Source organism: Somniosus microcephalus, chromosome 15 (genome assembly GCF_052327205.1).
Source record: "Somniosus microcephalus isolate GS21.2 chromosome 15, FLI_Smic_1.0, whole genome shotgun sequence".
NCBI classification, from domain to species: Eukaryota; Metazoa; Chordata; class Chondrichthyes; order Squaliformes; family Somniosidae; genus Somniosus; species Somniosus microcephalus.
The window spans coordinates 58,285,792-58,312,419 of NC_141001.1; the positions used below are offsets into that span (position 1 = coordinate 58,285,792).

The following is a 26,628-nucleotide window of genomic DNA, read 5'->3' on the forward strand; positions in this document are numbered from 1 at the left end:
ACGACAGCCAACCGACACGCCGCCTGTCACATTTTGCAAGGCACTGATACTTGCGCTGAAGGCTAGTATAGCCGAATAGAATCGGAATGCTGTCCTTGCCCAGAAATGTGCAATCACTGAAATTGTCTTGATGTTCTTACTTAGTCGTCACCGGAGCATGCAATGACACCAGATGAGTAAAGGAAGCACAGCATCATACCTGCATTAACTCAGTGCAGGCGAGCAGCTGCTGCCATTTTGAACTGAAGGCAGCTGAAACAAGAGCAAAAGCTGCCGGGTGCGGTGGCGCGCACCTGTGATCCCGCTGCTGGGAGGCTGAGGCTGTAGGATTGCTTGAGGTCAGGAGTTCTGGGCTGCCGTCTTCTGTGCCGATCGGGTGTCCGCACTAAGAGCAGTATCCACATGGTGGTCCTAGGATAACCTGGGCTCACCAGGTCGGATAAAGCGGGGTGAACCGGCCCAGGTCGGAAACGGAGCAGGTCAAAGCCCCCGTGCTGCTCGGTAGTCGGGTCGCACTTGTGAATAGAGGCTGCAGTGCAGCCTGGCCAATACAGTGAGACGCATCCTTTTCCCACTCTCTGCTTTACAACAAACAAACAAACAAAAAACCTCCACACGTGTCCATCGCCAACACTGCAAACAAACTCGCTGCCTTTTCTCCCCACATTCAGTCACACCACACTAATCTTGCGACCCGCAATGATTTCCCCTCTCACATCCAATATCATCGCCACAACAAAGCCTCACACTTTACAACATCTTAATCTTCACCAGCCCCCCACGCACATGCACACACACTCTCCCCATCATTATCATCACGGCATTTTACTACCACATTCCCCACTTTGTCTCCGTCACATTCAACTCACGCTTACTGCTCCCTGCTGCTCACTGCAGCCACTGCACTTACAAAATCTCCACTTTACACAATTATGCTCGCCGCGGCCACGAGAGAGCGCAAATCTCATTTCATTCTCCTCCACACTTGACCCACTACTAAATGGCATACATTTAGTTTGGCAATCACTCACATTCAATCTAATTCTTTGCTCGTTTCCTACCCTTTCACTCATTCAGTTATGCAATTCACTGTTTTTCCAACATTAGCAGCTCTCGACGCTGCGGGCTGCATTTTACTCACTGCAAATGCAACCGAGCGAGACACAGCAAAAGTTTCCTTATAATTTACACTGACTCAACTTATCTCCAAGCCCCATTGTGAGATCGCCGAAAGCCCACTGTTCAACGTCGTCGCTACTTAATGTAACCCGAAGGAGAAGGCCAGGGCAGAAGATAGGGGCCGAGGAAACAAACAATGCTCACTGATTGTGACTTGACCGCTTCACTTAGTAAGAACTGTGCGTCAGTGAGATATTTTACATCAGAAATGACTCTGCTCCTCCGTGCTGCAATCCTCGCAGCAAACGCGAATCTGAACGACAGCCAACCGACACGCCGCCTGTCACATTTTGCAAGGCACTGATACTTGCGCTGAAGGCTAGTATAGCCGAATAGAATCGGAATGCTGTCCTTGCCCAGAAATGTGCAATCACTGAAATTGTCTTGATGTTCTTACTTAGTCGTCACCGGAGCATGCAATGACACCAGATGAGTAAAGGAAGCACAGCATCATACCTGCATTAACTCAGTGCAGGCGAGCAGCTGCTGCCATTTTGAACTGAAGGCAGCTGAAACAAGAGCAAAAGCTGCCGGGTGCGGTGGCGCGCACCTGTGATCCCGCTGCTGGGAGGCTGAGGCTGTAGGATTGCTTGAGGTCAGGAGTTCTGGGCTGCCGTCTTCTGTGCCGATCGGGTGTCCGCACTAAGAGCAGTATCCACATGGTGGTCCTAGGAGAACCTGGGCTCACCAGGTCGGATAAAGCGGGGTGAACCGGCCCAGGTCGGAAACGGAGCAGGTCAAAGCCCCCGTGCTGCTCGGTAGTCGGGTCGCACTTGTGAATAGAGGCTGCAGTGCAGCCTGGCCAATACAGTGAGACGCATCCTTTTCCCACTCTCTGCTTTACAACAAACAAACAAACAAAAAACCTCCACACGTGTCCATCGCCAACACTGCAAACAAACTCGCTGCCTTTTCTCCCCACATTCAGTCACACCACACTAATCTTGCGACCCGCAATGATTTCCCCTCTCACATCCAATATCATCGCCACAACAAAGCCTCACACTTTACAACATCTTAATCTTCACCAGCCCCCCACGCACATGCACACACACTCTCCCCATCATTATCATCACGGCATTTTACTACCACATTCCCCACTTTGTCTCCGTCACATTCAACTCACGCTTACTGCTCCCTGCTGCTCACTGCAGCCACTGCACTTACAAAATCTCCACTTTACACAATTATGCTCGCCGCGGCCACGAGAGAGCGCAAATCTCATTTCATTCTCCTCCACACTTGACCCACTACTAAATGGCATACATTTAGTTTGGCAATCACTCACATTCAATCTAATTCTTTGCTCGTTTCCTACCCTTTCACTCATTCAGTTATGCAATTCACTGTTTTTCCAACATTAGCAGCTCTCGACGCTGCGGGCTGCATTTTACTCACTGCAAATGCAACCGAGCGAGACACAGCAAAAGTTTCCTTATAATTTACACTGACTCAACTTATCTCCAAGCCCCATTGTGAGATCACCGAAAGCCCACTGCTCAACGTCGTCGCTACTTAATGTAACCCGAAGGAGAAGGCCAGGGCAGAAGATAGGGGCCGAGGAAACAAACAATGCTCACTGATTGTGACTTGACCGCTTCACTTAGTAAGAACTGTGCGTCAGTGAGATATTTTACATCAGAAATGACTCTGCTCCTCCGTGCTGCAATCCTCGCAGCAAACGCGAATCTGAACGACAGCCAACCGACACGCCGCCTGTCACATTTTGCAAGGCACTGATACTTGCGCTGAAGGCTAGTATAGCCGAATAGAATCGGAATGCTGTCCTTGCCCAGAAATGTGCAATCACTGAAATTGTCTTGATGTTCTTACTTAGTCGTCACCGGAGCATGCAATGACACCAGATGAGTAAAGGAAGCACAGCATCATACCTGCATTAACTCAGTGCAGGCGAGCAGCTGCTGCCATTTTGAACTGAAGGCAGCTGAAACAAGAGCAAAAGCTGCCGGGTGCGGTGGCGCGCACCTGTGATCCCGCTGCTGGGAGGCTGAGGCTGTAGGATTGCTTGAGGTCAGGAGTTCTGGGCTGCCGTCTTCTGTGCCGATCGGGTGTCCGCACTAAGAGCAGTATCCACATGGTGGTCCTAGGAGAACCTGGGCTCACCAGGTCGGATAAAGCGGGGTGAACCGGCCCAGGTCGGAAACGGAGCAGGTCAAAGCCCCCGTGCTGCTCGGTAGTCGGGTCGCACTTGTGAATAGAGGCTGCAGTGCAGCCTGGCCAATACAGTGAGACGCATCCTTTTCCCACTCTCTGCTTTACAACAAACAAAAAACCTCCACACGTGTCCATCGCCAACACTGCAAACAAACTCGCTGCCTTTTCTCCCCACATTCAGTCACACCACACTAATCTTGCGACCCGCAATGATTTCCCCTCTCACATCCAATATCATCGCCACAACAAAGCCTCACACTTTACAACATCTTAATCTTCACCAGCCCCCCACGCACATGCACACACACTCTCCCCATCATTATCATCACGGCATTTTACTACCACATTCCCCACTTTGTCTCCGTCACATTCAACTCACGCTTACTGCTCCCTGCTGCTCACTGCAGCCACTGCACTTACAAAATCTCCACTTTACACAATTATGCTCGCCGCGGCCACGAGAGAGCGCAAATCTCATTTCATTCTCCTCCACACTTGACCCACTACTAAATGGCATACATTTAGTTTGGCAATCACTCACATTCAATCTAATTCTTTGCTCGTTTCCTACCCTTTCACTCATTCAGTTATGCAATTCACTGTTTTTCCAACATTAGCAGCTCTCGACGCTGCGGGCTGCATTTTACTCACTGCAAATGCAACCGAGCGAGACACAGCAAAAGTTTCCTTATAATTTACACTGACTCAACTTATCTCCAAGCCCCATTGTGAGATCACCGAAAGCCCACTGCTCAACGTCGTCGCTACTTAATGTAACCCGAAGGAGAAGGCCAGGGCAGAAGATAGGGGCCGAGGAAACAAACAATGCTCACTGATTGTGACTTGACCGCTTCACTTAGTAAGAACTGTGCGTCAGTGAGATATTTTACATCAGAAATGACTCTGCTCCTCCGTGCTGCAATCCTCGCAGCAAACGCGAATCTGAACGACAGCCAACCGACACGCCGCCTGTCACATTTTGCAAGGCACTGATACTTGCGCTGAAGGCTAGTATAGCCGAATAGAATCGGAATGCTGTCCTTGCCCAGAAATGTGCAATCACTGAAATTGTCTTGATGTTCTTACTTAGTCGTCACCGGAGCATGCAATGACACCAGATGAGTAAAGGAAGCACAGCATCATACCTGCATTAACTCAGTGCAGGCGAGCAGCTGCTGCCATTTTGAACTGAAGGCAGCTGAAACAAGAGCAAAAGCTGCCGGGTGCGGTGGCGCGCACCTGTGATCCCGCTGCTGGGAGGCTGAGGCTGTAGGATTGCTTGAGGTCAGGAGTTCTGGGCTGCCGTCTTCTGTGCCGATCGGGTGTCCGCACTAAGAGCAGTATCCACATGGTGGTCCTAGGAGAACCTGGGCTCACCAGGTCGGATAAAGCGGGGTGAACCGGCCCAGGTCGGAAACGGAGCAGGTCAAAGCCCCCGTGCTGCTCGGTAGTCGGGTCGCACTTGTGAATAGAGGCTGCAGTGCAGCCTGGCCAATACAGTGAGACGCATCCTTTTCCCACTCTCTGCTTTACAACAAACAAACAAACAAAAAACCTCCACACGTGTCCATCGCCAACACTGCAAACAAACTCGCTGCCTTTTCTCCCCACATTCAGTCACACCACACTAATCTTGCGACCCGCAATGATTTCCCCTCTCACATCCAATATCATCGCCACAACAAAGCCTCACACTTTACAACATCTTAATCTTCACCAGCCCCCCACGCACATGCACACACACTCTCCCCATCATTATCATCACGGCATTTTACTACCACATTCCCCACTTTGTCTCCGTCACATTCAACTCACGCTTACTGCTCCCTGCTGCTCACTGCAGCCACTGCACTTACAAAATCTCCACTTTACACAATTATGCTCGCCGCGGCCACGAGAGAGCGCAAATCTCATTTCATTCTCCTCCACACTTGACCCACTACTAAATGGCATACATTTAGTTTGGCAATCACTCACATTCAATCTAATTCTTTGCTCGTTTCCTACCCTTTCACTCATTCAGTTATGCAATTCACTGTTTTTCCAACATTAGCAGCTCTCGACGCTGCGGGCTGCATTTTACTCACTGCAAATGCAACCGAGCGAGACACAGCAAAAGTTTCCTTATAATTTACACTGACTCAACTTATCTCCAAGCCCCATTGTGAGATCACCGAAAGCCCACTGCTCAACGTCGTCGCTACTTAATGTAACCCGAAGGAGAAGGCCAGGGCAGAAGATAGGGGCCGAGGAAACAAACAATGCTCACTGATTGTGACTTGACCGCTTCACTTAGTAAGAACTGTGCGTCAGTGAGATATTTTACATCAGAAATGACTCTGCTCCTCCGTGCTGCAATCCTCGCAGCAAACGCGAATCTGAACGACAGCCAACCGACACGCCGCCTGTCACATTTTGCAAGGCACTGATACTTGCGCTGAAGGCTAGTATAGCCGAATAGAATCGGAATGCTGTCCTTGCCCAGAAATGTGCAATCACTGAAATTGTCTTGATGTTCTTACTTAGTCGTCACCGGAGCATGCAATGACACCAGATGAGTAAAGGAAGCACAGCATCATACCTGCATTAACTCAGTGCAGGCGAGCAGCTGCTGCCATTTTGAACTGAAGGCAGCTGAAACAAGAGCAAAAGCTGCCGGGTGCGGTGGCGCGCACCTGTGATCCCGCTGCTGGGAGGCTGAGGCTGTAGGATTGCTTGAGGTCAGGAGTTCTGGGCTGCCGTCTTCTGTGCCGATCGGGTGTCCGCACTAAGAGCAGTATCCACATGGTGGTCCTAGGAGAACCTGGGCTCACCAGGTCGGATAAAGCGGGGTGAACCGGCCCAGGTCGGAAACGGAGCAGGTCAAAGCCCCCGTGCTGCTCGGTAGTCGGGTCGCACTTGTGAATAGAGGCTGCAGTGCAGCCTGGCCAATACAGTGAGACGCATCCTTTTCCCACTCTCTGCTTTACAACAAACAAACAAACAAAAAACCTCCACACGTGTCCATCGCCAACACTGCAAACAAACTCGCTGCCTTTTCTCCCCACATTCAGTCACACCACACTAATCTTGCGACCCGCAATGATTTCCCCTCTCACATCCAATATCATCGCCACAACAAAGCCTCACACTTTACAACATCTTAATCTTCACCAGCCCCCCACGCACATGCACACACACTCTCCCCATCATTATCATCACGGCATTTTACTACCACATTCCCCACTTTGTCTCCGTCACATTCAACTCACGCTTACTGCTCCCTGCTGCTCACTGCAGCCACTGCACTTACAAAATCTCCACTTTACACAATTATGCTCGCCGCGGCCACGAGAGAGCGCAAATCTCATTTCATTCTCCTCCACACTTGACCCACTACTAAATGGCATACATTTAGTTTGGCAATCACTCACATTCAATCTAATTCTTTGCTCGTTTCCTACCCTTTCACTCATTCAGTTATGCAATTCACTGTTTTTCCAACATTAGCAGCTCTCGACGCTGCGGGCTGCATTTTACTCACTGCAAATGCAACCGAGCGAGACACAGCAAAAGTTTCCTTATAATTTACACTGACTCAACTTATCTCCAAGCCCCATTGTGAGATCGCCGAAAGCCCACTGTTCAACGTCGTCGCTACTTAATGTAACCCGAAGGAGAAGGCCAGGGCAGAAGATAGGGGCCGAGGAAACAAACAATGCTCACTGATTGTGACTTGACCGCTTCACTTAGTAAGAACTGTGCGTCAGTGAGATATTTTACATCAGAAATGACTCTGCTCCTCCGTGCTGCAATCCTCGCAGCAAACGCGAATCTGAACGACAGCCAACCGACACGCCGCCTGTCACATTTTGCAAGGCACTGATACTTGCGCTGAAGGCTAGTATAGCCGAATAGAATCGGAATGCTGTCCTTGCCCAGAAATGTGCAATCACTGAAATTGTCTTGATGTTCTTACTTAGTCGTCACCGGAGCATGCAATGACACCAGATGAGTAAAGGAAGCACAGCATCATACCTGCATTAACTCAGTGCAGGCGAGCAGCTGCTGCCATTTTGAACTGAAGGCAGCTGAAACAAGAGCAAAAGCTGCCGGGTGCGGTGGCGCGCACCTGTGATCCCGCTGCTGGGAGGCTGAGGCTGTAGGATTGCTTGAGGTCAGGAGTTCTGGGCTGCCGTCTTCTGTGCCGATCGGGTGTCCGCACTAAGAGCAGTATCCACATGGTGGTCCTAGGAGAACCTGGGCTCACCAGGTCGGATAAAGCGGGGTGAACCGGCCCAGGTCGGAAACGGAGCAGGTCAAAGCCCCCGTGCTGCTCGGTAGTCGGGTCGCACTTGTGAATAGAGGCTGCAGTGCAGCCTGGCCAATACAGTGAGACGCATCCTTTTCCCACTCTCTGCTTTACAACAAACAAACAAACAAAAAACCTCCACACGTGTCCATCGCCAACACTGCAAACAAACTCGCTGCCTTTTCTCCCCACATTCAGTCACACCACACTAATCTTGCGACCCGCAATGATTTCCCCTCTCACATCCAATATCATCGCCACAACAAAGCCTCACACTTTACAACATCTTAATCTTCACCAGCCCCCCACGCACATGCACACACACTCTCCCCATCATTATCATCACGGCATTTTACTACCACATTCCCCACTTTGTCTCCGTCACATTCAACTCACGCTTACTGCTCCCTGCTGCTCACTGCAGCCACTGCACTTACAAAATCTCCACTTTACACAATTATGCTCGCCGCGGCCACGAGAGAGCGCAAATCTCATTTCATTCTCCTCCACACTTGACCCACTACTAAATGGCATACATTTAGTTTGGCAATCACTCACATTCAATCTAATTCTTTGCTCGTTTCCTACCCTTTCACTCATTCAGTTATGCAATTCACTGTTTTTCCAACATTAGCAGCTCTCGACGCTGCGGGCTGCATTTTACTCACTGCAAATGCAACCGAGCGAGACACAGCAAAAGTTTCCTTATAATTTACACTGACTCAACTTATCTCCAAGCCCCATTGTGAGATCGCCGAAAGCCCACTGCTCAACGTCGTCGCTACTTAATGTAACCCGAAGGAGAAGGCCAGGGCAGAAGATAGGGGCCGAGGAAACAAACAATGCTCACTGATTGTGACTTGACCGCTTCACTTAGTAAGAACTGTGCGTCAGTGAGATATTTTACATCAGAAATGACTCTGCTCCTCCGTGCTGCAATCCTCGCAGCAAACGCGAATCTGAACGACAGCCAACCGACACGCCGCCTGTCACATTTTGCAAGGCACTGATACTTGCGCTGAAGGCTAGTATAGCCGAATAGAATCGGAATGCTGTCCTTGCCCAGAAATGTGCAATCACTGAAATTGTCTTGATGTTCTTACTTAGTCGTCACCGGAGCATGCAATGACACCAGATGAGTAAAGGAAGCACAGCATCATACCTGCATTAACTCAGTGCAGGCGAGCAGCTGCTGCCATTTTGAACTGAAGGCAGCTGAAACAAGAGCAAAAGCTGCCGGGTGCGGTGGCGCGCACCTGTGATCCCGCTGCTGGGAGGCTGAGGCTGTAGGATTGCTTGAGGTCAGGAGTTCTGGGCTGCCGTCTTCTGTGCCGATCGGGTGTCCGCACTAAGAGCAGTATCCACATGGTGGTCCTAGGATAACCTGGGCTCACCAGGTCGGATAAAGCGGGGTGAACCGGCCCAGGTCGGAAACGGAGCAGGTCAAAGCCCCCGTGCTGCTCGGTAGTCGGGTCGCACTTGTGAATAGAGGCTGCAGTGCAGCCTGGCCAATACAGTGAGACGCATCCTTTTCCCACTCTCTGCTTTACAACAAACAAACAAACAAAAAACCTCCACACGTGTCCATCGCCAACACTGCAAACAAACTCGCTGCCTTTTCTCCCCACATTCAGTCACACCACACTAATCTTGCGACCCGCAATGATTTCCCCTCTCACATCCAATATCATCGCCACAACAAAGCCTCACACTTTACAACATCTTAATCTTCACCAGCCCCCCACGCACATGCACACACACTCTCCCCATCATTATCATCACGGCATTTTACTACCACATTCCCCACTTTGTCTCCGTCACATTCAACTCACGCTTACTGCTCCCTGCTGCTCACTGCAGCCACTGCACTTACAAAATCTCCACTTTACACAATTATGCTCGCCGCGGCCACGAGAGAGCGCAAATCTCATTTCATTCTCCTCCACACTTGACCCACTACTAAATGGCATACATTTAGTTTGGCAATCACTCACATTCAATCTAATTCTTTGCTCGTTTCCTACCCTTTCACTCATTCAGTTATGCAATTCACTGTTTTTCCAACATTAGCAGCTCTCGACGCTGCGGGCTGCATTTTACTCACTGCAAATGCAACCGAGCGAGACACAGCAAAAGTTTCCTTATAATTTACACTGACTCAACTTATCTCCAAGCCCCATTGTGAGATCGCCGAAAGCCCACTGTTCAACGTCGTCGCTACTTAATGTAACCCGAAGGAGAAGGCCAGGGCAGAAGATAGGGGCCGAGGAAACAAACAATGCTCACTGATTGTGACTTGACCGCTTCACTTAGTAAGAACTGTGCGTCAGTGAGATATTTTACATCAGAAATGACTCTGCTCCTCCGTGCTGCAATCCTCGCAGCAAACGCGAATCTGAACGACAGCCAACCGACACGCCGCCTGTCACATTTTGCAAGGCACTGATACTTGCGCTGAAGGCTAGTATAGCCGAATAGAATCGGAATGCTGTCCTTGCCCAGAAATGTGCAATCACTGAAATTGTCTTGATGTTCTTACTTAGTCGTCACCGGAGCATGCAATGACACCAGATGAGTAAAGGAAGCACAGCATCATACCTGCATTAACTCAGTGCAGGCGAGCAGCTGCTGCCATTTTGAACTGAAGGCAGCTGAAACAAGAGCAAAAGCTGCCGGGTGCGGTGGCGCGCACCTGTGATCCCGCTGCTGGGAGGCTGAGGCTGTAGGATTGCTTGAGGTCAGGAGTTCTGGGCTGCCGTCTTCTGTGCCGATCGGGTGTCCGCACTAAGAGCAGTATCCACATGGTGGTCCTAGGAGAACCTGGGCTCACCAGGTCGGATAAAGCGGGGTGAACCGGCCCAGGTCGGAAACGGAGCAGGTCAAAGCCCCCGTGCTGCTCGGTAGTCGGGTCGCACTTGTGAATAGAGGCTGCAGTGCAGCCTGGCCAATACAGTGAGACGCATCCTTTTCCCACTCTCTGCTTTACAACAAACAAACAAACAAAAAACCTCCACACGTGTCCATCGCCAACACTGCAAACAAACTCGCTGCCTTTTCTCCCCACATTCAGTCACACCACACTAATCTTGCGACCCGCAATGATTTCCCCTCTCACATCCAATATCATCGCCACAACAAAGCCTCACACTTTACAACATCTTAATCTTCACCAGCCCCCCACGCACATGCACACACACTCTCCCCATCATTATCATCACGGCATTTTACTACCACATTCCCCACTTTGTCTCCGTCACATTCAACTCACGCTTACTGCTCCCTGCTGCTCACTGCAGCCACTGCACTTACAAAATCTCCACTTTACACAATTATGCTCGCCGCGGCCACGAGAGAGCGCAAATCTCATTTCATTCTCCTCCACACTTGACCCACTACTAAATGGCATACATTTAGTTTGGCAATCACTCACATTCAATCTAATTCTTTGCTCGTTTCCTACCCTTTCACTCATTCAGTTATGCAATTCACTGTTTTTCCAACATTAGCAGCTCTCGACGCTGCGGGCTGCATTTTACTCACTGCAAATGCAACCGAGCGAGACACAGCAAAAGTTTCCTTATAATTTACACTGACTCAACTTATCTCCAAGCCCCATTGTGAGATCACCGAAAGCCCACTGCTCAACGTCGTCGCTACTTAATGTAACCCGAAGGAGAAGGCCAGGGCAGAAGATAGGGGCCGAGGAAACAAACAATGCTCACTGATTGTGACTTGACCGCTTCACTTAGTAAGAACTGTGCGTCAGTGAGATATTTTACATCAGAAATGACTCTGCTCCTCCGTGCTGCAATCCTCGCAGCAAACGCGAATCTGAACGACAGCCAACCGACACGCCGCCTGTCACATTTTGCAAGGCACTGATACTTGCGCTGAAGGCTAGTATAGCCGAATAGAATCGGAATGCTGTCCTTGCCCAGAAATGTGCAATCACTGAAATTGTCTTGATGTTCTTACTTAGTCGTCACCGGAGCATGCAATGACACCAGATGAGTAAAGGAAGCACAGCATCATACCTGCATTAACTCAGTGCAGGCGAGCAGCTGCTGCCATTTTGAACTGAAGGCAGCTGAAACAAGAGCAAAAGCTGCCGGGTGCGGTGGCGCGCACCTGTGATCCCGCTGCTGGGAGGCTGAGGCTGTAGTGATTGCTTGAGGTCAGGAGTTCTGGGCTGCCGTCTTCTGTGCCGATCGGGTGTCCGCACTTAGAGCAGTATCCACATGGTGGTCCTAGGAGAACCTGGGCTCACCAGGTCGGATAAAGCGGGGTGAACCGGCCCAGGTCGGAAACGGAGCAGGTCAAAGCCCCCGTGCTGCTCGGTAGTCGGGTCGCACTTGTGAATAGAGGCTGCAGTGCAGCCTGGCCAATACAGTGAGACGCATCCTTTTCCCACTCTCTGCTTTACAACAAACAAACAAACAAAAAACCTCCACACGTGTCCATCGCCAACACTGCAAACAAACTCGCTGCCTTTTCTCCCCACATTCAGTCACACCACACTAATCTTGCGACCCGCAATGATTTCCCCTCTCACATCCAATATCATCGCCACAACAAAGCCTCACACTTTACAACATCTTAATCTTCACCAGCCCCCCACGCACATGCACACACACTCTCCCCATCATTATCATCACGGCATTTTACTACCACATTCCCCACTTTGTCTCCGTCACATTCAACTCACGCTTACTGCTCCCTGCTGCTCACTGCAGCCACTGCACTTACAAAATCTCCACTTTACACAATTATGCTCGCCGCGGCCACGAGAGAGCGCAAATCTCATTTCATTCTCCTCCACACTTGACCCACTACTAAATGGCATACATTTAGTTTGGCAATCACTCACATTCAATCTAATTCTTTGCTCGTTTCCTACCCTTTCACTCATTCAGTTATGCAATTCACTGTTTTTCCAACATTAGCAGCTCTCGACGCTGCGGGCTGCATTTTACTCACTGCAAATGCAACCGAGCGAGACACAGCAAAAGTTTCCTTATAATTTACACTGACTCAACTTATCTCCAAGCCCCATTGTGAGATCACCGAAAGCCCACTGCTCAACGTCGTCGCTACTTAATGTAACCCGAAGGAGAAGGCCAGGGCAGAAGATAGGGGCCGAGGAAACAAACAATGCTCACTGATTGTGACTTGACCGCTTCACTTAGTAAGAACTGTGCGTCAGTGAGATATTTTACATCAGAAATGACTCTGCTCCTCCGTGCTGCAATCCTCGCAGCAAACGCGAATCTGAACGACAGCCAACCGACACGCCGCCTGTCACATTTTGCAAGGCACTGATACTTGCGCTGAAGGCTAGTATAGCCGAATAGAATCGGAATGCTGTCCTTGCCCAGAAATGTGCAATCACTGAAATTGTCTTGATGTTCTTACTTAGTCGTCACCGGAGCATGCAATGACACCAGATGAGTAAAGGAAGCACAGCATCATACCTGCATTAACTCAGTGCAGGCGAGCAGCTGCTGCCATTTTGAACTGAAGGCAGCTGAAACAAGAGCAAAAGCTGCCGGGTGCGGTGGCGCGCACCTGTGATCCCGCTGCTGGGAGGCTGAGGCTGTAGGATTGCTTGAGGTCAGGAGTTCTGGGCTGCCGTCTTCTGTGCCGATCGGGTGTCCGCACTAAGAGCAGTATCCACATGGTGGTCCTAGGAGAACCTGGGCTCACCAGGTCGGATAAAGCGGGGTGAACCGGCCCAGGTCGGAAACGGAGCAGGTCAAAGCCCCCGTGCTGCTCGGTAGTCGGGTCGCACTTGTGAATAGAGGCTGCAGTGCAGCCTGGCCAATACAGTGAGACGCATCCTTTTCCCACTCTCTGCTTTACAACAAACAAACAAACAAAAAACCTCCACACGTGTCCATCGCCAACACTGCAAACAAACTCGCTGCCTTTTCTCCCCACATTCAGTCACACCACACTAATCTTGCGACCCGCAATGATTTCCCCTCTCACATCCAATATCATCGCCACAACAAAGCCTCACACTTTACAACATCTTAATCTTCACCAGCCCCCCACGCACATGCACACACACTCTCCCCATCATTATCATCACGGCATTTTACTACCACATTCCCCACTTTGTCTCCGTCACATTCAACTCACGCTTACTGCTCCCTGCTGCTCACTGCAGCCACTGCACTTACAAAATCTCCACTTTACACAATTATGCTCGCCGCGGCCACGAGAGAGCGCAAATCTCATTTCATTCTCCTCCACACTTGACCCACTACTAAATGGCATACATTTAGTTTGGCAATCACTCACATTCAATCTAATTCTTTGCTCGTTTCCTACCCTTTCACTCATTCAGTTATGCAATTCACTGTTTTTCCAACATTAGCAGCTCTCGACGCTGCGGGCTGCATTTTACTCACTGCAAATGCAACCGAGCGAGACACAGCAAAAGTTTCCTTATAATTTACACTGACTCAACTTATCTCCAAGCCCCATTGTGAGATCACCGAAAGCCCACTGTTCAACGTCGTCGCTACTTAATGTAACCCGAAGGAGAAGGCCAGGGCAGAAGATAGGGGCCGAGGAAACAAACAATGCTCACTGATTGTGACTTGACCGCTTCACTTAGTAAGAACTGTGCGTCAGTGAGATATTTTACATCAGAAATGACTCTGCTCCTCCGTGCTGCAATCCTCGCAGCAAACGCGAATCTGAACGACAGCCAACCGACACGCCGCCTGTCACATTTTGCAAGGCACTGATACTTGCGCTGAAGGCTAGTATAGCCGAATAGAATCGGAATGCTGTCCTTGCCCAGAAATGTGCAATCACTGAAATTGTCTTGATGTTCTTACTTAGTCGTCACCGGAGCATGCAATGACACCAGATGAGTAAAGGAAGCACAGCATCATACCTGCATTAACTCAGTGCAGGCGAGCAGCTGCTGCCATTTTGAACTGAAGGCAGCTGAAACAAGAGCAAAAGCTGCCGGGTGCGGTGGCGCGCACCTGTGATCCCGCTGCTGGGAGGCTGAGGCTGTAGGATTGCTTGAGGTCAGGAGTTCTGGGCTGCCGTCTTCTGTGCCGATCGGGTGTCCGCACTAAGAGCAGTATCCACATGGTGGTCCTAGGATAACCTGGGCTCACCAGGTCGGATAAAGCGGGGTGAACCGGCCCAGGTCGGAAACGGAGCAGGTCAAAGCCCCCGTGCTGCTCGGTAGTCGGGTCGCACTTGTGAATAGAGGCTGCAGTGCAGCCTGGCCAATACAGTGAGACGCATCCTTTTCCCACTCTCTGCTTTACAACAAACAAACAAACAAAAAACCTCCACACGTGTCCATCGCCAACACTGCAAACAAACTCGCTGCCTTTTCTCCCCACATTCAGTCACACCACACTAATCTTGCGACCCGCAATGATTTCCCCTCTCACATCCAATATCATCGCCACAACAAAGCCTCACACTTTACAACATCTTAATCTTCACCAGCCCCCCACGCACATGCACACACACTCTCCCCATCATTATCATCACGGCATTTTACTACCACATTCCCCACTTTGTCTCCGTCACATTCAACTCACGCTTACTGCTCCCTGCTGCTCACTGCAGCCACTGCACTTACAAAATCTCCACTTTACACAATTATGCTCGCCGCGGCCACGAGAGAGCGCAAATCTCATTTCATTCTCCTCCACACTTGACCCACTACTAAATGGCATACATTTAGTTTGGCAATCACTCACATTCAATCTAATTCTTTGCTCGTTTCCTACCCTTTCACTCATTCAGTTATGCAATTCACTGTTTTTCCAACATTAGCAGCTCTCGACGCTGCGGGCTGCATTTTACTCACTGCAAATGCAACCGAGCGAGACACAGCAAAAGTTTCCTTATAATTTACACTGACTCAACTTATCTCCAAGCCCCATTGTGAGATCACCGAAAGCCCACTGCTCAACGTCGTCGCTACTTAATGTAACCCGAAGGAGAAGGCCTGGGCAGAAGATAGGGGCCGAGGAAACAAACAATGCTCACTGATTGTGACTTGACCGCTTCACTTAGTAAGAACTGTGCGTCAGTGAGATATTTTACATCAGAAATGACTCTGCTCCTCCGTGCTGCAATCCTCGCAGCAAACGCGAATCTGAACGACAGCCAACCGACACGCCGCCTGTCACATTTTGCAAGGCACTGATACTTGCGCTGAAGGCTAGTATAGCCGAATAGAATCGGAATGCTGTCCTTGCCCAGAAATGTGCAATCACTGAAATTGTCTTGATGTTCTTACTTAGTCGTCACCGGAGCATGCAATGACACCAGATGAGTAAAGGAAGCACAGCATCATACCTGCATTAACTCAGTGCAGGCGAGCAGCTGCTGCCATTTTGAACTGAAGGCAGCTGAAACAAGAGCAAAAGCTGCCGGGTGCGGTGGCGCGCACCTGTGATCCCGCTGCTGGGAGGCTGAGGCTGTAGGATTGCTTGAGGTCAGGAGTTCTGGGCTGCCGTCTTCTGTGCCGATCGGGTGTCCGCACTAAGAGCAGTATCCACATGGTGGTCCTAGGAGAACCTGGGCTCACCAGGTCGGATAAAGCGGGGTGAACCGGCCCAGGTCGGAAACGGAGCAGGTCAAAGCCCCCGTGCTGCTCGGTAGTCGGGTCGCACTTGTGAATAGAGGCTGCAGTGCAGCCTGGCCAATACAGTGAGACGCATCCTTTTCCCACTCTCTGCTTTACAACAAACAAACAAACAAAAAACCTCCACACGTGTCCATCGCCAACACTGCAAACAAACTCGCTGCCTTTTCTCCCCACATTCAGTCACACCACACTAATCTTGCGACCCGCAATGATTTCCCCTCTCACATCCAATATCATCGCCACAACAAAGCCTCACACTTTACAACATCTTAATCTTCACCAGCCCCCCACGCACATGCACACACACTCTCCCCATCATTATCATCACGGCATTTTACTACCACATTCCCCACTTTGTCTCCGTCACATTCAACTCACGCTTACTGCTCCCTGCTGCTCACTGCAGCCACTGCACTTACAAAATCTCCACTTTACACAATTATGCTCGCCGCGGCCACGAGAGAGCGCAAATCTCATTTCATTCTCCTCCACACTTGACCCACTACTAAATGGCATACATTTAGTTTGGCAATCACTCACATTCAATCTAATTCTTTGCTCGTTTCCTACCCTTTCACTCATTCAGTTATGCAATTCACTGTTTTTCCAACATTAGCAGCTCTCGACGCTGCGGGCTGCATTTTACTCACTGCAAATGCAACCGAGCGAGACACAGCAAAAGTTTCCTTATAATCTACACTGACTCAACTTATCTCCAAGCCCCATTGTGAGATCACCGAAAGCCCACTGCTCAACGTCGTCGCTACTTAATGTAACCCGAAGGAGAAGGCCAGGGCAGAAGATAGGGGCCGAGGAAACAAACAATGCTCACTGATTGTGACTTGACCGCTTCACTTAGTAAGAACTGTGCGTCAGTGAGATATTTTACATCAGAAATGACTCTGCTCCTCCGTGCTGCAATCCTCGCAGCAAACGCGAATCTGAACGACAGCCAACCGACACGCCGCCTGTCACATTTTGCAAGGCACTGATACTTGCGCTGAAGGCTAGTATAGCCGAATAGAATCGGAATGCTGTCCTTGCCCAGAAATGTGCAATCACTGAAATTGTCTTGATGTTCTTACTTAGTCGTCACCGGAGCATGCAATGACACCAGATGAGTAAAGGAAGCACAGCATCATACCTGCATTAACTCAGTGCAGGCGAGCAGCTGCTGCCATTTTGAACTGAAGGCAGCTGAAACAAGAGCAAAAGCTGCCGGGTGCGGTGGCGCGCACCTGTGATCCCGCTGCTGGGAGGCTGAGGCTGTAGGCATTGCTTGAGGTCAGGAGTTCTGGGCTGCCGTCGTCTGTGCCGATCGGGTGTCCGCACTAAGAGCAGTATCCACATGGTGGTCCTAGGATAACCTGGGCTCACCAGGTCGGATAAAGCGGGGTGAACCGGCCCAGGTCGGAAACGGAGCAGGTCAAAGCCCCCGTGCTGCTCGGTAGTCGGGTCGCACTTGTGAATAGAGGCTGCAGTGCAGCCTGGCCAATACAGTGAGACGCATCCTTTTCCCACTCTCTGCTTTACAACAAACAAACAAACAAAAAACCTCCACACGTGTCCATCGCCAACACTGCAAACAAACTCGCTGCCTTTTCTCCCCACATTCAGTCACACCACACTAATCTTGCGACCCGCAATGATTTCCCCTCTCACATCCAATATCATCGCCACAACAAAGCCTCACACTTTACAACATCTTAATCTTCACCAGCCCCCCACGCACATGCACACACACTCTCCCCATCATTATCATCACGGCATTTTACTACCACATTCCCCACTTTGTCTCCGTCACATTCAACTCACGCTTACTGCTCCCTGCTGCTCACTGCAGCCACTGCACTTACAAAATCTCCACTTTACACAATTATGCTCGCCGCGGCCACGAGAGAGCGCAAATCTCATTTCATTCTCCTCCACACTTGACCCACTACTAAATGGCATACATTTAGTTTGGCAATCACTCACATTCAATCTAATTCTTTGCTCGTTTCCTACCCTTTCACTCATTCAGTTATGCAATTCACTGTTTTTCCAACATTAGCAGCTCTCGACGCTGCGGGCTGCATTTTACTCACTGCAAATGCAACCGAGCGAGACACAGCAAAAGTTTCCTTATAATTTACACTGACTCAACTTATCTCCAAGCCCCATTGTGAGATCACCGAAAGCCCACTGCTCAACGTCGTCGCTACTTAATGTAACCCGAAGGAGAAGGCCAGGGCAGAAGATAGGGGCCGAGGAAACAAACAATGCTCACTGATTGTGACTTGACCGCTTCACTTAGTAAGAACTGTGCGTCAGTGAGATATTTTACATCAGAAATGACTCTGCTCCTCCGTGCTGCAATCCTCGCAGCAAACGCGAATCTGAACGACAGCCAACCGACACGCCGCCTGTCACATTTTGCAAGGCACTGATACTTGCGCTGAAGGCTAGTATAGCCGAATAGAATCGGAATGCTGTCCTTGCCCAGAAATGTGCAATCACTGAAATTGTCTTGATGTTCTTACTTAGTCGTCACCGGAGCATGCAATGACACCAGATGAGTAAAGGAAGCACAGCATCATACCTGCATTAACTCAGTGCAGGCGAGCAGCTGCTGCCATTTTGAACTGAAGGCAGCTGAAACAAGAGCAAAAGCTGCCGGGTGCGGTGGCGCGCACCTGTGATCCCGCTGCTGGGAGGCTGAGGCTGTAGGCATTGCTTGAGGTCAGGAGTTCTGGGCTGCCGTCGTCTGTGCCGATCGGGTGTCCGCACTAAGAGCAGTATCCACATGGTGGTCCTAGGATAACCTGGGCTCACCAGGTCGGATAAAGCGGGGTGAACCGGCCCAGGTCGGAAACGGAGCAGGTCAAAGCCCCCGTGCTGCTCGGTAGTCGGGTCGCACTTGTGAATAGAGGCTGCAGTGCAGCCTGGCCAATACAGTGAGACGCATCCTTTTCCCACTCTCTGCTTTACAACAAACAAACAAACAAAAAACCTCCACACGTGTCCATCGCCAACACTGCAAACAAACTCGCTGCCTTTTCTCCCCACATTCAGTCACACCACACTAATCTTGCGACCCGCAATGATTTCCCCTCTCACATCCAATATCATCGCCACAACAAAGCCTCACACTTTACAACATCTTAATCTTCACCAGCCCCCCACGCACATGCACACACACTCTCCCCATCATTATCATCACGGCATTTTACTACCACATTCCCCACTTTGTCTCCGTCACATTCAACTCACGCTTACTGCTCCCTGCTGCTCACTGCAGCCACTGCACTTACAAAATCTCCACTTTACACAATTATGCTCGCCGCGGCCACGAGAGAGCGCAAATCTCATTTCATTCTCCTCCACACTTGACCCACTACTAAATGGCATACATTTAGTTTGGCAATCACTCACATTCAATCTAATTCTTTGCTCGTTTCCTACCCTTTCACTCATTCAGTTATGCAATTCACTGTTTTTCCAACATTAGCAGCTCTCGACGCTGCGGGCTGCATTTTACTCACTGCAAATGCAACCGAGCGAGACACAGCAAAAGTTTCCTTATAATTTACACTGACTCAACCTATCTCCAAGCCCCATTGTGAGATCACCGAAAGCCCACTGCTCAACGTCGTCGCTACTTAATGTAACCCGAAGGAGAAGGCCAGGGCAGAAGATAGGGGCCGAGGAAACAAACAATGCTCACTGATTGTGACTTGACCGCTTCACTTAGTAAGAACTGTGCGTCAGTGAGATATTTTACATCAGAAATGACTCTGCTCCTCCGTGCTGCAATCCTCGCAGCAAACGCGAATCTGAACGACAGCCAACCGACACGCCGCCTGTCACATTTTGCAAGGCACTGATACTTGCGCTGAAGGCTAGTATAGCCGAATAGAATCGGAATGCTGTCCTTGCCCAGAAATGTGCAATCACTGAAATTGTCTTGATGTTCTTACTTAGTCGTCACCGGAGCATGCAATGACACCAGATGAGTAAAGGAAGCACAGCATCATACCTGCATTAACTCAGTGCAGGCGAGCAGCTGCTGCCATTTTGAACTGAAGGCAGCTGAAACAAGAGCAAAAGCTGCCGGGTGCGGTGGCGCGCACCTGTGATCCCGCTGCTGGGCGGCTGAGGCTGTAGGATTGCTTGAGGTCAGGAGTTCTGGGCTGCCGTCTTCTGTGCCGATCGGGTGTCCGCACTAAGAGCAGTATCCACATGGTGGTCCTAGGAGAACCTGGGCTCACCAGGTCGGATAAAGCGGGGTGAACCGGCCCAGGTCGGAAACGGAGCAGGTCAAAGCCCCCGTGCTGCTCGGTAGTCGGGTCGCACTTGTGAATAGAGGCTGCAGTGCAGCCTGGCCAATACAGTGAGACGCATCCTTTTCCCACTCTCTGCTTTACAACAAACAAACAAACAAAAAACCTCCACACGTGTCCATCGCCAACACTGCAAACAAACTCGCTGCCTTTTCTCCCCACATTCAGTCACACCACACTAATCTTGCGACCCGCAATGATTTCCCCTCTCACATCCAATATCATCGCCACAACAAAGCCTCACACTTTACAACATCTTAATCTTCACCAGCCCCCCACGCACATGCACACACACTCTCCCCATCATTATCATCACGGCATTTTACTACCACATTCCCCACTTTGTCTCCGTCACATTCAACTCACGCTTACTGCTCCCTGCTGCTCACTGCAGCCACTGCACTTACAAAATCTCCACTTTACACAATTATGCTCGCCGCGGCCACGAGAGAGCGCAAATCTCATTTCATTCTCCTCCACACTTGACCCACTACTAAATGGCATACATTTAGTTTGGCAATCACTCACATTCAATCTAATTCTTTGCTCGTTTCCTACCCTTTCACTCATTCAGTTATGCAATTCACTGTTTTTCCAACATTAGCAGCTCTCGACGCTGCGGGCTGCATTTTACTCACTGCAAATGCAACCGAGCGAGACACAGCAAAAGTTTCCTTATAATTTACACTGACTCAACTTATCTCCAAGCCCCATTGTGAGATCACCGAAAGCCCACTGCTCAACGTCGTCGCTACTTAATGTAACCCGAAGGAGAAGGCCAGGGCAGAAGATAGGGGCCGAGGAAACAAACAATGCTCACTGATTGTGACTTGACCGCTTCACTTAGTAAGAACTGTGCGTCAGTGAGATATTTTACATCAGAAATGACTCTGCTCCTCCGTGCTGCAATCCTCGCAGCAAACGCGAATCTGAACGACAGCCAACCGACACGCCGCCTGTCACATTTTGCAAGGCACTGATACTTGCGCTGAAGGCTAGTATAGCCGAATAGAATCGGAATGCTGTCCTTGCCCAGAAATGTGCAATCACTGAAATTGTCTTGATGTTCTTACTTAGTCGTCACCGGAGCATGCAATGACACCAGATGAGTAAAGGAAGCACAGCATCATACCTGCATTAACTCAGTGCAGGCGAGCAGCTGCTGCCATTTTGAACTGAAGGCAGCTGAAACAAGAGCAAAAGCTGCCGGGTGCGGTGGCGCGCACCTGTGATCCCGCTGCTGGGAGGCTGAGGCTGTAGGCATTGCTTGAGGTCAGGAGTTCTGGGCTGCCGTCGTCTGTGCCGATCGGGTGTCCGCACTAAGAGCAGTATCCACATGGTGGTCCTAGGATAACCTGGGCTCACCAGGTCGGATAAAGCGGGGTGAACCGGCCCAGGTCGGAAACGGAGCAGGTCAAAGCCCCCGTGCTGCTCGGTAGTCGGGTCGCACTTGTGAATAGAGGCTGCAGTGCAGCCTGGCCAATACAGTGAGACGCATCCTTTTCCCACTCTCTGCTTTACAACAAACAAACAAACAAAAAACCTCCACACGTGTCCATCGCCAACACTGCAAACAAACTCGCTGCCTTTTCTCCCCACATTCAGTCACACCACACTAATCTTGCGACCCGCAATGATTTCCCCTCTCACATCCAATATCATCGCCACAACAAAGCCTCACACTTTACAACATCTTAATCTTCACCAGCCCCCCACGCACATGCACACACACTCTCCCCATCATTATCATCACGGCATTTTACTACCACATTCCCCACTTTGTCTCCGTCACATTCAACTCACGCTTACTGCTCCCTGCTGCTCACTGCAGCCACTGCACTTACAAAATCTCCACTTTACACAATTATGCTCGCCGCGGCCACGAGAGAGCGCAAATCTCATTTCATTCTCCTCCACACTTGACCCACTACTAAATGGCATACATTTAGTTTGGCAATCACTCACATTCAATCTAATTCTTTGCTCGTTTCCTACCCTTTCACTCATTCAGTTATGCAATTCACTGTTTTTCCAACATTAGCAGCTCTCGACGCTGCGGGCTGCATTTTACTCACTGCAAATGCAACCGAGCGAGACACAGCAAAAGTTTCCTTATAATTTACACTGACTCAACTTATCTCCAAGCCCCATTGTGAGATCACCGAAAGCCCACTGCTCAACGTCGTCGCTACTTAATGTAACCCGAAGGAGAAGGCCAGGGCAGAAGATAGGGGCCGAGGAAACAAACAATGCTCACTGATTGTGACTTGACCGCTTCACTTAGTAAGAACTGTGCGTCAGTGAGATATTTTACATCAGAAATGACTCTGCTCCTCCGTGCTGCAATCCTCGCAGCAAACGCGAATCTGAACGACAGCCAACCGACACGCCGCCTGTCACATTTTGCAAGGCACTGATACTTGCGCTGAAGGCTAGTATAGCCGAATAGAATCGGAATGCTGTCCTTGCCCAGAAATGTGCAATCACTGAAATTGTCTTGATGTTCTTACTTAGTCGTCACCGGAGCATGCAATGACACCAGATGAGTAAAGGAAGCACAGCATCATACCTGCATTAACTCAGTGCAGGCGAGCAGCTGCTGCCATTTTGAACTGAAGGCAGCTGAAACAAGAGCAAAAGCTGCCGGGTGCGGTGGCGCGCACCTGTGATCCCGCTGCTGGGAGGCTGAGGCTGTAGGATTGCTTGAGGTCAGGAGTTCTGGGCTGCCGTCTTCTGTGCCGATCGGGTGTCCGCACTAAGAGCAGTATCCACATGGTGGTCCTAGGATAACCTGGGCTCACCAGGTCGGATAAAGCGGGGTGAACCGGCCCAGGTCGGAAACGGAGCAGGTCAAAGCCCCCGTGCTGCTCGGTAGTCGGGTCGCACTTGTGAATAGAGGCTGCAGTGCAGCCTGGCCAATACAGTGAGACGCATCCTTTTCCCACTCTCTGCTTTACAACAAACAAACAAACAAAAAACCTCCACACGTGTCCATCGCCAACACTGCAAACAAACTCGCTGCCTTTTCTCCCCACATTTAGTCAAACCACACTAATCTTGCGACCCGCAATGATTTCCCCTCTCACATCCAATATCATCGCCACAACAAAGCCTCACACTTTACAACATCTTAATCTTCACCAGCCCCCCACGCACATGCACACACACTCTCCCCATCATTATCATCACGGCATTTTACTACCACATTCCCCACTTTGTCTCCGTCACATTCAACTCACGCTTACTGCTCCCTGCTGCTCACTGCAGCCACTGCACTTACAAAATCTCCACTTTACACAATTATGCTCGCCGCGGCCACGAGAGAGCGCAAATCTCATTTCATTCTCCTCCACACTTGACCCACTACTAAATGGCATACATTTAGTTTGGCAATCACTCACATTCAATCTAATTCTTTGCTCGTTTCCTACCCTTTCACTCATTCAGTTATGCAATTCACTGTTTTTCCAACATTAGCAGCTCTCGACGCTGCGGGCTGCATTTTACTCACTGCAAATGCAACCGAGCGAGACACAGCAAAAGTTTCCTTATAATTTACACTGACTCAACTTATCTCCAAGCCCCATTGTGAGATCACCGAAAGCCCACTGCTCAACGTCGTCGCTACTTAATGTAACCCGAAGGAGAAGGCCAGGGCAGAAGATAGGGGCCGAGGAAACAAACAATGCTCACTGATTGTGACTTGACCGCTTCACTTAGTAAGAACTGTGCGTCAGTGAGATATTTTACATCAGAAATGACTCTGCTCCTCCGTGCTGCAATCCTCGCAGCAAACGCGAATCTGAACGACAGCCAACCGACACGCCGCCTGTCACATTTTGCAAGGCACTGATACTTGCGCTGAAGGCTAGTATAGCCGAATAGAATCGGAATGCTGTCCTTGCCCAGAAATGTGCAATCACTGAAATTGTCTTGATGTTCTTACTTAGTCGTCACCGGAGCATGCAATGACACCAGATGAGTAAAGGAAGCACAGCATCATACCTGCATTAACTCAGTGCAGGCGAGCAGCTGCTGCCATTTTGAACTGAAGGCAGCTGAAACAAGAGCAAAAGCTGCCGGGTGCGGTGGCGCGCACCTGTGATCCCGCTGCTGGGAGGCTGAGGCTGTAGGATTGCTTGAGGTCAGGAGTTCTGGGCTGCCGTCTTCTGTGCCGATCGGGTGTCCGCACTAAGAGCAGTATCCACATGGTGGTCCTAGGATAACCTGGGCTCACCAGGTCGGATAAAGCGGGGTGAACCGGCCCAGGTCGGGAAACGGAGCAGGTCAAAGCCCCCGTGCTGCTCGGTAGTCGGGTCGCACTTGTGAATAGAGGCTGCAGTGCAGCCTGGCCAATACAGTGAGACGCATCCTTTTCCCACTCTCTGCTTTACAACAAACAAACAAACAAAAAACCTCCACACGTGTCCATCGCCAACACTGCAAACAAACTCGCTGCCTTTTCTCCCCACATTCAGTCAAACCACACTAATCTTGCGACCCGCAATGATTTCCCCTCTCACATCCAATATCATCGCCACAACAAAGCCTCACACTTTACAACATCTTAATCTTCACCAGCCCCCCACGCACATGCACACACACTCTCCCCATCATTATCATCACGGCATTTTACTACCACATTCCCCACTTTGTCTCCGTCACATTCAACTCACGCTTACTGCTCCCTGCTGCTCACTGCAGCCACTGCACTTACAAAATCTCCACTTTACACAATTATGCTCGCCGCGGCCACGAGAGAGCGCAAATCTCATTTCATTCTCCTCCACACTTGACCCACTACTAAATGGCATACATTTAGTTTGGCAATCACTCACATTCAATCTAATTCTTTGCTCGTTTCCTACCCTTTCACTCATTCAGTTATGCAATTCACTGTTTTTCCAACATTAGCAGCTCTCGACGCTGCGGGCTGCATTTTACTCACTGCAAATGCAACCGAGCGAGACACAGCAAAAGTTTCCTTATAATTTACACTGACTCAACTTATCTCCAAGCCCCATTGTGAGATCACCGAAAGCCCACTGCTCAACGTCGTCGCTACTTAATGTAACCCGAAGGAGAAGGCCAGGGCAGAAGATAGGGGCCGAGGAAACAAACAATGCTCACTGATTGTGACTTGACCGCTTCACTTAGTAAGAACTGTGCGTCAGTGAGATATTTTACATCAGAAATGACTCTGCTCCTCCGTGCTGCAATCCTCGCAGCAAACGCGAATCTGAACGACAGCCAACCGACACGCCGCCTGTCACATTTTGCAAGGCACTGATACTTGCGCTGAAGGCTAGTATAGCCGAGTAGAATCGGAATGCTGTCCTTGCCCAGAAATGTGCAATCACTGAAATTGTCTTGATGTTCTTACTTAGTCGTCACCGGAGCATGCAATGACACCAGATGAGTAAAGGAAGCACAGCATCATACCTGCATTAACTCAGTGCAGGCGAGCAGCTGCTGCCATTTTGAACTGAAGGCAGCTGAAACAAGAGCAAAAGCTGCCGGGTGCGGTGGCGCGCACCTGTGATCCCGCTGCTGGGAGGCTGAGGCTGTAGGTATTGCTTGAGGTCAGGAGTTCTGGGCTGCCGTCTTCTGTGCCGATCGGGTGTCCGCACTAAGAGCAGTATCCACATGGTGGTCCTAGGATAACCTGGGCTCACCAGGTCGGATAAAGCGGGGTGAACCGGCCCAGGTCGGAAACGGAGCAGGTCAAAGCCCCCGTGCTGCTCGGTAGTCGGGTCGCACTTGTGAATAGAGGCTGCAGTGCAGCCTGGCCAATACAGTGAGACGCATCCTTTTCCCACTCTCTGCTTTACAACAAACAAACAAACAAAAAACCTCCACACGTGTCCATCGCCAACACTGCAAACAAACTCGCTGCCTTTTCTCCCCACATTCAGTCACACCACACTAATCTTGCGACCCGCAATGATTTCCCCTCTCACATCCAATATCATCGCCACAACAAAGCCTCACACTTTACAACATCTTAATCTTCACCAGCCCCCCAC

At 50.1% G+C, this 26,628-nt stretch overlaps 19 non-coding genes across 19 annotated transcripts; all 19 read left to right on the forward strand.

Moving 5' to 3' along the window:
* The first annotated feature begins 272 nt into the window (after nucleotides 1–272).
* LOC147106828 (signal recognition particle RNA) lies at nucleotides 273–570 on the forward strand. The gene has a single exon (XR_015081118.1).
* Nucleotides 571–1,708: 1,138 nt separating this feature from the next.
* LOC147106829 (signal recognition particle RNA) lies at nucleotides 1,709–2,006 on the forward strand. The gene has a single exon (XR_015081094.1).
* Nucleotides 2,007–3,144: 1,138 nt separating this feature from the next.
* Nucleotides 3,145–3,442, forward strand: LOC147106830 (signal recognition particle RNA). Its single transcript, XR_015081095.1, has one exon.
* A 1,130-nt stretch (nucleotides 3,443–4,572) lies between these two features.
* On the forward strand, nucleotides 4,573–4,870 carry LOC147106831 (signal recognition particle RNA). Its single transcript, XR_015081096.1, has one exon.
* Nucleotides 4,871–6,008: 1,138 nt separating this feature from the next.
* On the forward strand, nucleotides 6,009–6,306 carry LOC147106832 (signal recognition particle RNA). Its single transcript, XR_015081097.1, has one exon.
* Nucleotides 6,307–7,444: 1,138 nt separating this feature from the next.
* On the forward strand, nucleotides 7,445–7,742 carry LOC147106833 (signal recognition particle RNA). The gene has a single exon (XR_015081098.1).
* Nucleotides 7,743–8,880: 1,138 nt separating this feature from the next.
* Nucleotides 8,881–9,178, forward strand: LOC147106834 (signal recognition particle RNA). Its single transcript, XR_015081119.1, has one exon.
* A 1,138-nt stretch (nucleotides 9,179–10,316) lies between these two features.
* On the forward strand, nucleotides 10,317–10,614 carry LOC147106835 (signal recognition particle RNA). The gene has a single exon (XR_015081099.1).
* A 1,138-nt stretch (nucleotides 10,615–11,752) lies between these two features.
* LOC147106836 (signal recognition particle RNA) lies at nucleotides 11,753–12,051 on the forward strand. The gene has a single exon (XR_015081207.1).
* A 1,138-nt stretch (nucleotides 12,052–13,189) lies between these two features.
* Nucleotides 13,190–13,487, forward strand: LOC147106837 (signal recognition particle RNA). Its single transcript, XR_015081100.1, has one exon.
* Nucleotides 13,488–14,625: 1,138 nt separating this feature from the next.
* Nucleotides 14,626–14,923, forward strand: LOC147106838 (signal recognition particle RNA). The gene has a single exon (XR_015081120.1).
* Nucleotides 14,924–16,061: 1,138 nt separating this feature from the next.
* On the forward strand, nucleotides 16,062–16,359 carry LOC147106839 (signal recognition particle RNA). Its single transcript, XR_015081101.1, has one exon.
* A 1,138-nt stretch (nucleotides 16,360–17,497) lies between these two features.
* Nucleotides 17,498–17,796, forward strand: LOC147106840 (signal recognition particle RNA). Its single transcript, XR_015081193.1, has one exon.
* Nucleotides 17,797–18,934: 1,138 nt separating this feature from the next.
* LOC147106841 (signal recognition particle RNA) lies at nucleotides 18,935–19,233 on the forward strand. The gene has a single exon (XR_015081194.1).
* A 1,138-nt stretch (nucleotides 19,234–20,371) lies between these two features.
* LOC147106842 (signal recognition particle RNA) lies at nucleotides 20,372–20,669 on the forward strand. The gene has a single exon (XR_015081164.1).
* Nucleotides 20,670–21,807: 1,138 nt separating this feature from the next.
* LOC147106843 (signal recognition particle RNA) lies at nucleotides 21,808–22,106 on the forward strand. Its single transcript, XR_015081195.1, has one exon.
* A 1,138-nt stretch (nucleotides 22,107–23,244) lies between these two features.
* On the forward strand, nucleotides 23,245–23,542 carry LOC147106844 (signal recognition particle RNA). The gene has a single exon (XR_015081121.1).
* A 1,138-nt stretch (nucleotides 23,543–24,680) lies between these two features.
* On the forward strand, nucleotides 24,681–24,979 carry LOC147106845 (signal recognition particle RNA). The gene has a single exon (XR_015081192.1).
* A 1,138-nt stretch (nucleotides 24,980–26,117) lies between these two features.
* LOC147106846 (signal recognition particle RNA) lies at nucleotides 26,118–26,416 on the forward strand. The gene has a single exon (XR_015081183.1).
* Nucleotides 26,417–26,628: the final 212 nt, after the last annotated feature.